Raw genomic sequence first — 15,781 nt, forward strand, 5'->3', positions numbered from 1 at the left:
AGGACAACTACTGATGAATTTGCCAGAGTACCTCGAGCTCAGAGATCAGAGCTTCAAGTGCTTAGTGATATGCTCCAAAAACCCTCAATTACTTTCTCACATCCACATATGACCTAAACCTAAAGTCAAAATCGGTCCCACCGATTCTTTCTATCCGGCGCCACCGAGTTCAATTGTCATAGCCACTGCCACAAACCCTAGGCAAATCGGTCTCATCGATAGGGATCTCGGTCTCACCGAGATGGGATTGTAATCTGTCTGTTTCCCTTCGTAACGTTTCGGTCTAACCGAAGTGAGCGATCGGTCCCACCGAGATTGCAATGTAAACTCTCTGTTTCCCTTTCGTAATGTTTCGGTCTCACCGAAAAGAGCGAATCGGTCCCACCGAGTTTACCTGACCAACTCTCTGGTTAGCTAATTACCAAAATCGGTCTTACCGAGTTTGTGTAATCGGTCTCACCAAGATTATGTTATGCCCTAACCCTAACCATATCGGTCCTACCGAGTTGCATGTCGGTCCCACCGAAAATCCTAACGGTCACTAGATTTGCTGAATCGGTCCGATTGAGTTTATCAATTCGGTCCCACCGAGTTTGGCAAGTTGTGTGCAACGGTTAGATTTTGTGTGGAGGCTATATATACCCCTCCACCTCCTCTTCATTCGTGGAGAGAGCCATCAGAACGAACCTACACTTCCAACTTACCATTTCTAAGAGAGAACCACCTACTCATGTGTTGAGGCCAAGATATTCCATTCCTACCATATGAATCTTGATCTCTAGCCTTCCCCAAGTTGCTTTCCACTCAAATCTTCTTTCCACCAGATCCAAATCCTATGAGAGAGAGTTGAGTGTTGGGGAGACTATCATTTGAAGCACAAGAGCAAGGAGTTCATCATCAACACACCATTTGTTACTTCTTGGAGAGTGGTGTCTCCTAGATTGGCTAGGTGTCACTTGGGAGCCTCCGACAAGATTGTGGAGTTGAACCAAGGAGTTTGTAAGGGCAAGGAGATCGCCTACTTCGTGGAGATCTACCGCTAGTGAGGCAGGTCCTTCGTGGGCGATGGCCATGGTGGGATAGACAAGATTGCTTCTTCGTGGACCCTTCGTGGGTGGAGCCCTCCGTGGACTCGCGCAACCGTTACCCTTCGTGGGTTGAAGTCTCCATCAACGTGGATGTACGATAGCACCACCTATCGGAACCACGACAAAAACATCCGTGTCTCCAATTGCATCTGAATCCTCCTAAACCCTTCCCTTTACATTCTTGCAAGTTGCATGCTTTAATTTCCACTACTCATATACTCTTTGCATGCTTGCTTGATTTGTGTGAAGATTGCTTGACTTGTTCAAAAATAGCTAAAATCTACCAAAGTCTAAAATTGGGAAAAAGTTAAGTTTTTGATTGGTCAAGTAGTCTAATCACCCCCCTCTAGACATACTTCAAGGTCCTACAACGTTGAACAATGTTATACAAAGTAGGATATTGAAGTGCTAGGGGCGTCTCCCCAAGCCACGTATCCTCCCAGAACCTCGTGTTAGCCCCATCACCGACTAAGATTTTTGCCCTGTTAAAGAAGAGGGGCTTGACTCTCATCAACCCTTTCCAAAACGGTGAATCAGTCGGGCGCACAATCACCTGAACCAATGTTTTAGACTGAAGATACTTATTTCGCAGAATCTGAGCCCAAGTAGCCTCAGTCTCGGACGAAAGTTTAGATAGACACTTGCTAAGGAGACATCTATTCTTCATCTCTAGATTTTCAATGCCTAGACCGCCTTGGTCCTTCGGCCTACAGATGATGTCCCATTTTGCGAGCCTATACTTTCGTTTCAACTCATCATTTTGCCAAAAGAATCGAGATCGATAAAAGTCTAACCTCTTCCTGACCCCCATCGGGACCTCAAAAAAGGATAAAAGAAACATGGGCATGCTGGTGAGGACTGAATTAATCAGAATTAATCGCCCTCCATATGACATGAGCTTCCCTTTCCAACAGCTCAGTTTCTTTTCAAAACGATCCTCGATGCACTTCCACTCCTTGTTCGTCAGCTTACGATGATGAATGGGTATACCTAAGTACGTAAACGGTAGCGAACCCAACTCACATCCGAACAATTGCTTATACGCCTCGTGGTCATCATTAGCTCTTCCAAAGCAAAACAGTTCACTCTTATGGAAGTTAATCTTGAGCCCAGACAATTGTTCAAATAAGCACAACACAAGCTTCATGTTTCTCGCTTTCGCCAAGTCGTGCTCCATAAAGATGATAGTATCATCAGCATACTGCAATATGGATATACTACCATCCACTAGGTGCGGAACCACGCCAGAAACCTGCCCCGCATCCTTATCCTGACCTATTAAAATAGATAGCATATCAACCACTATGTTGAATAGAATCGGTGACATGGGATCTCCTTGCCTTAGTCCTTTGTGTGTCTAGAAATAGTTACCTATATCATCATTCACTTTATTCCCTACACTCCCTTTTTGCGTAAAGGATTCAATCTGGTCTCGCCAGGCCTTGTCAATCCTTTCATACGCAAAGCTTGTTGAAGGAAAGGCCATTTAACTTTATCGTATGCTTTTTCAAAATCCACTTTAAAAACCACACCATCTAGTTTTTTTGAGTGAATCTCATGGAGCGTTTCATGCAAGACGACCACCCCTTCAAGGATATTTCTATCTGGCATGAAAGCGGTCTGGGACGGTTGCACAACTGAATGCGCAATCTGCATGAGTCGGTTCGTCCCAACCTTGGTGAAGATTTTGAACTGACATTAAGCAAACAGATAGACCTGAACTGCTCAATGCGAATAGCCTCTATCTTCTTCGGAAGAAGAGTTATCGTTCCAAAATTGAGCTTGAACAAAAATGAAGCTGACCGATGAACAATTCATGAAACATCGGCAACAGGTCACCCTTAATGAAATGCCAGCACTTTTTGTAAAACTCCACCGAAAACCCATCCGGTCCTGGCGCTTTATTGTTTTTCATTTGTGCAATGGCCTCAAACACCTCCTTCTCCGTAAAAGGAGCATTCAAAATCTCATTCTCTTCCATCTCAAGTTGAGGAACATCCTCAACCCTTGACTCATCCAAGGACACAAAACTCTCTTCCGGAGGTCCAAACAACTGCTTATAATAGTTGGTAATGTAAACTTTCAGGTTTTCCTGACCAACTATCGTCCCTTCATCTTGTTCTAATTGGAAGATTCTCTTCTTATGATGCTTTCCATTAGCAATCATATGAAAGAATTGAGTGTTGTCCTCTCCTTGGACAACCTTACGAACCTTAGCTCTCAAAGCCCATTTCAATTCCTCCTCGCGGAGAAGCTCTTTCAGCCTTTACTCGGCCTCCACTTTAGACTCCAGCTCGCTGGTATCTAATATAGGAAAGACTCCTTATGTGACGTGGTACTGTGAGAAGGGAACATCTAGATTTGGCCCTTCTCCAGTTGAGGGAAAACACACCTCAAGATCCATCATGGCGTCGCCACAAATTTGTCAAAGTACTATGCATACTTGGTGGTCCAAGCACCAAAGCTTCTTCCTGGGCACCACTATGACACAAGCCGTGTGTTTGATGCAGTTGCAATAGAAGCCAGCGAATTTCTTCTGCCATATATGAGGAGAGATAAGTATGAGGCGCTGAGGATGTATGGACTAGTAGAAGAATCAGAGGCTACCACCATCTTCCAGAGCAGCACCAAGCTGGGGAGGCAGCTCGAGGAGATAGAAGATGTTACCAGGCGTTGGAAGGTGTTGGCTGATTTCTGGTGCGAGATGATGCTCTACGTCGCGCCGTCAGATAATGTCAACGAGCACATCGAGCAGCTCACGCGGGGCGGCGATCTCATCACCCACCTGTGGGCTTCGCCCTCCCACGCCGGCATTCTAGAGAGGGGCCAAGATCAACAGACTCCTCCTAGCTGCCATCCACATGCAGAAAATACTTGTGAGGGTCACCAAGAAATTGAGCAAGATTCAGCTAGTCATGAAGGAACTACTCATCATTTGGGAACTACTTCCCCTGTTGATCCTTTGGCGGCTGCTTTCCCTGCTCATCATTTCGCTGGCAATCTGCAAATGAGTGATTTTGCCATGCAAGATCCTTCGCCACAGGTTGTTCTTCAAGCTGCTTGTCTGCCAAGGTGGGTTAGGGATCAAGAACTTAGAAGTTAAAAATTAAGTGTTTCTTAAGAAAATGGTTATTTAAATTATCTGTTGAGACTGAGGGAACTTGGTTACAAATTTTGCGTAATAAATACCTACATTTCAAGACTTTGGCCCAGGTTACCGCTAGACATAATGATTAGCCATTTTGGAAGGGGTTAATGAGGATGAAAGAAACTTTTTTCATAGGGTGAAATTCATCATTGGTAGTGGTAACACGATTAGATTCTGGGAAGATGCATGGTTAGGAGACACACCCTTAGCCATTCAATATCCCACTTTGTATAATATTGTACAACACAAGGAAGCCTATGTTGCTACAGTATTACAATCGGTCCCCCTTAATATCCAATTCAGGAGGTCTCTGGTGGGGGAGCGATGGAACTCTTGGCTGCATTTGATCCGCAGGTTGATGGATGTTCATCTTTCGGAGCAACCCGATACCATTTATTGGAAACTATCTAGGAACGATAGTTTCTCAGTGAAATCTATGTACTTAGACCTAATTGATTCTGGGCCAGTCCCGAGGTCTCTCCACATCTGGAAGATTAAAGTACCATTTAGAATTAAAATCTTCATGTGGTTTGTACACAAGGGAGTGATATTAACAAAAGATAACTTGCTAAAGCGAAGATGGGTCGGTAGCTCCCGATGTTGTTTTTGTGACCATGATGAGACGATTCAACACCTCTTTCTAGATTGTCCGCTGCCCAAACTTCTTTGGCGTACTCTTCATATAGCCTTCAACGTGAATCCTCCTACTAGTATCAAAACATTATTTGGGATGTGGCTACATGGAGTGGATTTAAATTTTGCGGGACATATTCTAATAGGGAAATGTGCACTATTTTGGGCTATATGGAACTATAGAAATGATACGATCTTTAACCGGAAAAAAATTAACAACTTTTTGCAGGTTATCTTCAGAACCACTGCTTGGATCCGTACGTGGTCGTTACTCACTCATGCGGACTCAAGGGAGCTTTTACTTACTGGGTGCAACCGGTGGGAGACGGTAGCACGGGTTATCTTCAACCGAGTTGGATGGCGAGCTAATAATAGGCTAGATGTTTAGTCATTGTAGCCTATTTCTTTCGCCGGCTGTGGCATCTTTTTATAATTTTTTATTATTTCTGACCTCTGTTTGTGAGCTAGTACTGGACCCTGAATTCTTGTTTCCGTACTTTAATTCAATAAATAGGCCGCATGCATCACTCTGATGCAGAGTTCAGAAGCTATCCTCCTTTTTTTAAAAGATTCTTTTTGGTGATCAAGATCACGGAGTCGTGCGAAAGCCGCACTACTATTAAGAATGGATAGTCAAGTTGTGTTGTATAAGCTCTAGTGCCGGGGCCGTAGGATATTACTAGGGTCGAGCATGTCATGTTTCATGTGCTGCCATTAGAAACAAGTTAAGCGTGCAAGATACGTTTAAATAATGGCAATGCTTGGAGCCAGCCGACTGATAACTGGGTGCATATAGACATGTGACCATGGGATCCGAATTGATCAGATGGCACACAACGCATCTCTCCTGACGCATCCATGTAGTCACGGTTGCAGGAAAAAAATGCGGTACGTATAACCTCCTTTTCAAAAAGAAAAATATGTATTGCGACAAGTTGCACAGGTGTAGCGACCGGTTTTCCAGGATATTAATTTCCCAGAAAATGGCTCTTGTGCTCACCAGCCCCAGGATTACTGTTAGCTGATGAGACACCAACTTGATACAGAAACCCCAAGCAAAATACATAATATGTTGTACAAGACCATTCTGGCCTATGAGTACAACACAACGTTCTAGTGGTTGATGGCAGAAGTGGTTTGTGGTTCATCAGCGTCTATGAGACTCCATTACCCACAGGAACAGCTGACCTGGATAACTCCTATCTTCGCGAGGCCGCTATCATCATTGAGTAGGTTCCGGGGTTGTCATCGTAACGCTCCTTTCCATGCAAGAATCTGGCCAAGACAATAGCCAGGGACAAGCCAGTGAGTACTTTTGAATGTACTCGCAAACATTATGAACACAGGTATAATATAACAAATGATAATCATGCTCTGAAATATTCTATGATCACAACGTCAGTCACAAAATAAAATCCATGATGCACGTAAGCAAGTTATTCGTATACAACATGAATAGGAAATACTGGAGTAGAATTAGAATGCACCGATCGGGTGTCTGAAGCGACACCTCGAAAGGATAATAATTTAAAGTATGCCTCAGTCGGGCGTCTGAGCGACACCACATTAAGGGCTTATAAGTGAAATAAGTAACAAACATGCCACAGTCGGGCGTCAGTGACACCTCGAAAGGATAATAATTTAAAGTATGCCTCAGTCGGGCGTCTGAGCGACACCACATTAAGGGCTTATAAGTGAAATAAGTAACAAACATGCCACAGTCGGGCGTCAGTGACACCACATAAAGGGCTTATAAAGTAAATAAATAACAAGCATGCCATAGTCGGGCGTCTCAGCGATACCACATAAAAGGTCTTATAATTGAAATAAATAACAAGTATGCCACAGTCGACCGTCTCAGCGACACCACATAAAGGGCTTATAAGAAAATAATCACAGTGAATATTCAGGAGGTAGGACCGTCCCAGGGATACTCAATAATTCAAATAATGTAAAAGGGTAGTCCATAATAATAGTAATCATAATCATCATGAGTCACAAGTCATGATCCATGTTTGGCTTTAGCAATTTTTTTCTCCGAAGACTGACACTAAGACCGACACTTGACCCATCCCAGACTGTAGTCCTTAACCATGGACACGGCTATTCAAATAGATATAATCTTTGCATAGGGTGTACTCTTTACCCACGAGTAACAGATTTCCATTAGTCCATCAGGACTAATTCCATCTATGGTCTTTGAATTGAAAACACACCTGACCGCACACACCAGTATGACTTACCGGTGTCTGGAATCACCCACGACACTCGCTAAGCAAAACTCTAAGTGGGGAGGCTACAACCTCGACTAGCATGGGATCACAAAATTTATAACGCGCGCAAACTAGGGGAGCTACCCCCTCGGCTACAACCGAAAACACCCATGCCCCCGGACCAGGTGGCATGCCTACCGAATGCAGCCGATATCTTCCACCATGGCCTCTCTGTACGGTGTGTGCTGGGAAGGGGTTGACAACTTACTGAATCATACCCTACATATGGCAGGGACAAGTGGTAGTACGAAACAAGTATGGGGGTTACTGGAAAAGACTCGATCTATGATCGACTCAGGAGGTTTAAGTATTCCCTGCATGATTAGCATAACAAATATATTTCAACCAACAGACAAAATCACCACTCATCATACCTCATCATGCCATATCGGACACAATCGTCTCGACGAGGAGCTAGAGACAAGCTCGTGTCTACCCAAGACACAGACTTTCCCGGCTTCCTTCCGGTAGGCATGAAAGGCATACTAGGATGATTACTATCACAAACATATCCATTTCCAACAGCAAAGAATCTTCATTATGAACGCATGCGTATGATCGTATCATCACATAAAATAACGAATGCTCCATGTCAAGGTGGTGTTGTAACCGTATCAAACAACACACAAAACTATTATACCAGGGTTCAGAATGCTTGCCTTCAATTGTGGAGAGGCAGGGTGCATTCCAAAACTTTTTGAAAGTTTTCTTCTCTCTCCAACAATCCTATTTTCAGAAATTCAAATTAACACATGGTTTCAAAATAGTACAAAAAAGTTGTTTGGAAAAATTTCAAATAAATATGAAAATAAACTAGACAGAATTTGAGAAACAACAGAAAAAGAATCAAGTCATTTGGTCTTATATTTAAAAAGTTATAGCCAATCAAAGTTTAGTCAAAATTCTGTTTTTAAAATAAACTGAAAAAAGAAAAATGTTTCGAATAAAAAAACGGAGGAGGCATACTCTGGGTTTTACGCTTTCACTTAAACCAGGCGGGTCGGCGCGGGGTCACTGACAGTGGGTCCCTTGGGCCCACTGGTCAGGTTTGACCAGTCGCCCGCGCCTCCTTCCTCCTCTGTCCGAGCGGTGGCGGGGCTCCGGCGATCGCCATCGACGAACCGTGGCTCCCCACGGGGTTCCGAGGGCAGGGATTTGTCCGCCAGTCCCGGGCGGTCCTCCCAGTGGTTGCTAGGTTGGCGGGGGTGGAGGGTGTCACCGACGGCGAGCTCCGCGGCGGAGGTGGCTTCGTGAGGATTTGGGGGTTTGGGCTATGGTGGTTCTGGGTCGAGGCTGAGAGGTTGGGCGGCTCCGCACGGTCAAGGGGAGGGGGATGGAAGCACTGGATGGACGGGGGAGGCTCTGCTTGTCACGCACGGCACCGGAGCGTGGCGGCGGTCGAACTGATAGGAGACGAGGAAGAAGGCTTCCCGTCGTTGATTGCTGGCCGTGGGGGCTTTGGAGGAATGGCTTGAGGTCGCCTGAGGTCTGGACGGGCTCGGGGGCTCCTTTTATAGGCGACAGAGGTCGGTTCCGTGGAGGCCGGGGATAAGATCGACGGCGAACCACCGTTCCGTAGCTGCAGGGCGACGTGGCGGCGGCGCGCACTAGCGGACGGGCTCGCGGATGAGCTCGAGCTGTTCCAGAGGGCAGCTGGCGCGCTGGAGTGGCTCGGGCGGTGCTGCCACGGCCGGGGCCTGCTGCGGCCGTCAGCTAGCCGCCATGGCCGACCTGACGGTGGTTCTGTGGGGTGCCAGGAGGTGGCCGGGGCGGCTCTACGGTGAGGGAGGGGTCGGGCACGATGGCTGCGAGTGGCCAAGGGTCAGCACGGGCGCGGGGAGGACGGCAGCGAGACACGACGGCTCGGTGCGCGCGCGTGCACAACATGCGCTCTAGGCGCGCCCAGAGCACGCACGCCAGGCTTCGGCAAAATGCCAAGGCATGCCAGGAGGCTTGGGTGGGGCTGGGGATTAACAGGTCTAGGTTAGGGTTATCTAGGGGCTTAGTGGACATGCTGGTTGGCAAATCAAGCAGGTTCAAAATGCAAACTAAGGTTCATGCCAATTCTGTTCATGCACTCAAGGTGTTCGACAGAATGCTAAGGGCATCTAGGCAACTCTTGGGGTGGCCAAAAACTCCAGATCATAATCTCTTTGGATGATAAAAAGGGTGGCAAGGTTTTTTGGGCAAAACGAGAAACTTGTTAGTGCAAGTTTTTGAGAAAACCAAATCTGGGAAGAAACTAAAGGCTATTATTGCATGGACCAAAAATACTCCAATGGGTCCACTCTCCTGGACTTAAGGGTTTTGTAGGGTGGTTTATAATCAGGAGAAAGATCATGGGCACTAGAGCAGAATAAAATAGAGTTGCAGTAGAAAACACCCAACTGGGCCAGAGAGCAAAAGAGGATGATTTGCTCATTTTTTTCAAAGAACACCTGTGGATTTTTGCATAAGGTTGAATAATATACTCCTACTAACATCCCCTAATTTTGGTGGAAACTTTAAATAAATATTTAAATAGGTTGTAGTGCAATTTTACAAACTGGACCAGATTTGAAAACTAGGGGTAGAGCTCAAAATTTCCAATGACTAAAAGATATTTTTGCACAAAAGTGATGTGGGAACATCACATGACCTCCCCAAATTTTGGTGGGGATTTTAAAGAAGAATTTGAAATGGTTGCAGTGCAAAAGAGGCTCCATAACTTATGAAAAATCATTTTTACAAGAATAAAGCTCAGGAAAAATAATCATATAAATAATTCCACTGATAAAAGAAATGTTTTCTTGAGAGGGTATACAAGTCCAATAATATTTTTGGAAAGTTTTCACTTGGGGTAAAAACTCCACAATATCAAAGAAAAGAGAGGTTCTGAAATCAAAAGATAAATCCAGAAAATAAAAATTTAATTTTCTAGCAAAATTTTAATAAAAAAATCATGATTAAATTTTTGGGGTGTTACAACAGGCTGAACGCAACATGAACCTTGTTGTAAAGAAAGGGATTTGAGGATCTAGTTTGCAGTCGTTGGAAAAAGTAAAATTCAGCGAGGATTGCAACAAGATTTGTGTTGTGAAGCCTTGAGCATAATATGACCATTGTTGCAAAGAAGGGGGTTTAAGGATTTAATTGCAATCATAGAAAAAAACTGCTCGTTGTGGATTGCGACAAGGCCGCAATGAGGGCAACATGAACCTTGTTGCAAAGGACCGACGGCTCATGACGAGGGATCAGACGGTTGTTCGGGGCTCCATCAAACTGCTGCCCGGGCGGTCGATCTTATAGGATTATTATCCGACGGACGTGCAGGTTACCCCGTGATTTCGTTCTTTTTCACCTGATACATCTTGACTAAACATAGAAATTGAGAAAGTGGACATAAAATAGACCCAAAATAAATTAAGCAGGTTGGGCTGTCGCGGGAAATGTCGCCGCGGTAGGTAGACGGTAGACCCGCGACAAGAAAGCATCTGACCCCGACGACAAAGGAAGCATCACATCAAACGAAATCACCCAACAAGCTCCCACCTCGACGCCAGGAGGTTCAAAACAAATACGTGCCCACCAAGGTGTTCGCTTCGCGACTAGTCTCGCACGTCCAACTCCGCGCAGCCTCGCCGCCAGGAGGCAGATGTGAGTGAGGATGGCGAGCCCGCAGTGCTGCACGAACCCGCCGGCGGGGAGGGCAGGGTCATCGACGACGTCTTCGGCGGGATCGCGGTGTACGTCTCTGGCTCCGCCGAGTCCAAGGCCACAGTCATCCTCGTCTCCGATATCTTCGGTAATACTTACCCCCCCCCCCTCGACCAGAGCTCCCAAATGCTCCTCTCCTCTTCTTGGCTTATTAGCGGTTAACTAATAGCACTTGGCCTCTCCCTTGCAGGGTTTGAAGCATCGAATCTGAGGTATAAATTTACCTGTACTCTGGGCAAATAGTAGATCACTGGAGTGTTCTTCACACGATTTGCGGGTGGGATTTTAGCACTCTTGTTAAATTTGAATACACTAGGCTTTACCGTCTTCCTTTATCCTTTTATTGTCATGACGGGCAACGAAAATTTACCGCAACCAATTAGCATGTCCCACCCGTGAACGGTTTCTGATTGCCTCAAATTAGAAAAAAAGATTCTGATGAAATTTCTTACCTCATGAAGGAAGATAGCTGATAAAGTCACTTCGTCAGGATACTTGGTTGTGGTGCCTGATTTCTTACATGGGGAGCCATATTCACACGAAAACGCCAACATACCATTTCCTGCATGGATAAAGGATCATGCCCCGGTTTGTTGTCCCCTGATTCCCTGCAACCATGTTACTTTTATTTTTGTATAAACGTTCAGGACTTCAGGCCACCTGATTTCAGTTTATGTTTAAGGTATATGTTGTGTAATCATACCGGTTTACATCGATGACATTGCAGGCGTTAGTACTTCCATTCACACAGTCTTAGCTAAAGTAAATCAAGGGTGGCAAATGATGATAAGAGCAATAGATCCACGCTTAACAACGTTTGGCAGCTTGAGATGAGTTCGTAAGAAGATGTACGGTATGTTCATGTTCAGTTTCTCCAAATTGGAGAAACTCTCTTGTCTTGGCCGGTCAGATGGCTAAATTGGATCCCCGCAAAAAAGATTGCTAAATTGGAGATGTCAGATTTAACCTGTCGGGGAATTAGCCTCCTCACCTCATAGGAATAAAAGTGGGTGTGGATCCTCCCACTGGTCCCATTTTGATTCTTCTTCTGTCAAAATGTTTTGTGTGTTTCTTTCTGATGTTAATCCATCTAACGTAAACGAAAAAATTGTTCCTTTATGCAGGAAAAGGAATTTGAAGTGGCAAAGCGAATAATTGCTGCTCTAAAGGAACAAGGAGCGTCTAGTATCGGGGTTGCAGGTTATTGTTGGGGTGGTAAGCTAAGAACTCCAGTGTTTCTTTATATCTGAACTCAAAAATAGAAGTTATAGCCTTCTGAGCATAGTGTTTATTTTCTCCACATATCAGCAAAACTAGTTACCGAGTTAGCGAAGGCTAATGAGATCCAGGCAGCTACTATGTCGCACCCTTCCTTTGTTAGTGTTGATGATATAAAAGGTAAATTTTAGAGATGCACTAATGTTGTTCTGTCTGAAACACTTAAAATTCTTACACTACGATATGTGCTATATGTCAGAGATGAAATGCCCCATTGCCATACTTGGAGCTGAAACCCGACTTTATGTCCCCATCAGAATTGGTCAAGCAGTTCGAGCAGATTTTATCCGACTCAGGAGTAAGTTTTCATTCCAAACAACCTGATCTTCAAGTCAACCCTTTATTGAAGGTCTATAATATGTGATATGACCAAGCTGTTAAATTTGAAACCGTACCGGTAAAAAACTGTGTCTCATCAGAATGCTGTGAGATTTTGTAACTTTCAAGTTTCAACCTGTAGCAGGCGCACCTTCTAATTTCCATGGCATCATGGGCTTCTTCCCAAGTCATGTACTCCCTCCATTCCATATTAAGAGCCATCAAGCCTCTATAGCTAGAAGTCACTTTTTTTAACTTTATGACCAAATGAACTTGTTTTAGAATCATACTCCCTCCGTCCGGAAATACTTGTCGGAGGAATGGATGCATCTAGAAGTATTTTAGTTCTAGATACATCCATTTTTTGCATTTCTTCAACAAGTATTTCTGGACGGAGGGAGTATATGCTAGCGACCTAGTGCTATTATACTGCTGACCTACTGTCTCTTGAAAGTGTGTGTTCATGATGGAAAATGGAGAAAGATGTCATAAAGTACTGTAGGTTGTGGATTGATTGGAGAAACACATTATCGGTAGGAGATCTTTGCAGAACTAGAGCCCCCTTTCATCCGTATGACGCCCCCGATTCAACCGTACACTAATCATGCACGCAAATGTGTACGATCAAGATCAGGGACTCACGAGAAGACATCACAACAAAACTATAAAAGTAAAATAAATCATACAAGCATCATATTACAAGCCAGTGGCCTCGAGGGCTCAAATACAAGTGCTTGAACATAAACGAGTCAGCGGAAGCAACAATATCTGAGTACAGACATAAGTTTAAACAAGTTTGCCTTAAGAAGGCTAGCACAAAAATAGCGATGATCGAAAAGGCGAGGCCTCCTGCCTGGGACCTCCTAACAACTCCTCGAAGCCGAACTCCATGTAAAACCATCCTCGGGATCCTCTGGCTCCTGGACTCCATCATATGATTGCAATAATCGGGAAAGGGGAAAAAAAGTAGCAAAGCAATCGTGAGTACTCATCCAAAGTACTCGCAAGCAAGGATCTACACTACATATGCATGGGTATATGTGTAAAGAAGCAATATCGGTGGATTGAACTGCAGAATACCAGAATAAGGGGGGATAGCTAGTCCTATCAAAGACTATGCTTCAGGTAGCCTCCATCTTGCAGCATGTAGAAGAGAGTAGATGATAAATTCACCAAGTATGATCGCATAGCATAATCCTACCCGGCGATCCTTCCCTCATCGCCCTATGTGAAAGCGATCACCGGTATGTCTCTGGAACTTGTCTGGGTGTGTTCTATTAAGTATCCGGTTCTAGTTGTCATAAGGTCAAGGTACAACTCCGGGTTGTCCTTTTGCCGAGGGACATGGCTATTCGAATAGATAAACTTTCCTGTAGGGGTGCACCACATAACCCAACACGCTCGATCCCTCTGGCCGGACACACTTTCCTGGGTCATGCCCGGCCTTGGAAGATCAACACGTCGTAGTCCTACCTAGGCACAACAGAGAGGTCAGCACGCCGGCCTAAATCCTATGGGCGCAGGGGTCTGGGCCCATCGCCCATTGCACACCCTGCACATTGCGTACGCGGCCGGTGAGCAGACCTGGCCTCCCTTATACAAGAGCAGGTGTTCTAGTCCAACCCGGCGCGCGCCGCTTTGTCGCTGACGTCAAGAAGGCTTCGGCTGATACCACGACGTTGAGTGCCCATAACTGTTCCCGCATAGTTGGTTAGTGCGTATAGGCCAGTGGCCAGACTCAGATCAAATACCAAGATCTCGTTAAACGTGTTATTTTGAAGTAACCGTTGATGCCGACTAGGGCCAGGCCCACCTCTCGCCTAGGTGGTCTCAACCTGCCCTGTCGCTCCACCAAAAAGATCCCCACAGAGGGCCTTCAGAAAAGTATGTCCTTTCAGCCCCCAAACCGTGATTCAACCGCGGGTACTCAACAAGCCGACCTGACTTTAGTCACCATCTGTATAGTATGTATGTATGTATAGTATATACCCGTGATCACGTCCCAAGTGATCACGGCCCGATAGTATAGCAAGGCAAACGGACAAGAATGTAGGGCCACAGATGATAAAATAGCATCCTATACCAAGCATTTAGGATTGCAGGTAAGGTATCAACAGATGTAGCAACAATGACAGGCTATGCAACAAAATAGGATTAACCAAAACAGTAACATGCTACACTACTCCAATGCAAGCAGTAAAGGGTAGAATAGGCGATATCTGGTGATCAGGGGGGAGGGGGCTTGCCTGGTTTCTCTGCCAAGAAGGAGGGGTCGTCAACTCCGTAGTCGAACAGGGCAGCAGCAGCGTCGGTCTCGTAGTCTACCGGAGAGAAGAGGGGGAAGAAACAATAAATACAATGCAAACATAAGCATGATGATGCGTGACGTGACAATGAGAGATGCTAGTTGTGCCCTAACGCGACAGTAGGTGGTACCAGCGAAAGGGGGAAACATCCGAGAAAGTATCCCCGGTGTTTCGCATTTTTGGACAAATGAACCGGAGGTGAAATGTTGCAGATTCACTATGCTATGGACGCGTGGCGGACAAACGGGCTGTTTAATCCAATCCGTCTCGTCGTTCTGAGCAACTTTCATGTACAAAGTTTTTCCATCCGAGCTACAGATTATTTTATATTAATTTTTAAAGTTTTAAATGATTTTTTAAATTATTATTAATTCGAAATTAAATAGTAAATGCTAAATTTACCCAGCCCTGTGTACACAGGAGTGTACACAGTGGCTGACATGTGGGCCAGGGGGACCCAGTTGACCACTCAATGTTTGACTGGTCAACAGGGGGTGGGCCCCCTGTCATTGACAGATTAGGCTAAACTATAAGTTTAATTAAGTTAACTAACTAATTAGTTAGTTAATCAGGTAATTAATTAAGTTAATTAATTGATTAAATAATATTTTATGTAATATTCTTTTTAAAATTTTTTTAGAATGTTCTCCGGGCGTGGGCCCCCCCTGTCATTGGCACAGGGGGCCATAGCGGGAGTGGTGCGTGGGTTAACGGGCGCAGGGGCGCCTGGCGCGAGGCGAGCCCGGAGGCTGCTCGGGCGAGGCCATGGACGGGGCCGCTGGCGCCCACGACGCCGGCAAGGAGAGGCGGCGTAGGGCCACGGGCGGCGCTGTGGCGTAGGTAGTGGCGGGGCTGGCCGGAGCGGCTCACAGGAAGGGGAGGTGAGGTGAGGCATGCGGCGGGAGTGCGAGCGCGCGTGTGCACGGCGGCTACGGCCACGGCCAGAGTCGTGGCGCGACGGGGAAGTGCGGTGAGCGGCGGGGCCGAGCGGAGCGAGGGCGGGGTGCAACAGCGACGGCGAGCGGCTGCGCTAGGCGAGGC

The 15,781-nt window shown here is 45.7% G+C and overlaps 1 pseudogene; it reads left to right on the forward strand.

The window, feature by feature from the left end:
• The first annotated feature begins 10,788 nt into the window (after nucleotides 1-10,788).
• The window catches only part of LOC119350494, a 91,732-nt pseudogene continuing 86,739 nt past the window's right edge, over nucleotides 10,789-15,781 (forward strand).

Source organism: Triticum dicoccoides, chromosome 1B, assembly GCF_002162155.2.
Source record: "Triticum dicoccoides isolate Atlit2015 ecotype Zavitan chromosome 1B, WEW_v2.0, whole genome shotgun sequence".
NCBI classification, from domain to species: Eukaryota; Viridiplantae; Streptophyta; class Magnoliopsida; order Poales; family Poaceae; genus Triticum; species Triticum dicoccoides.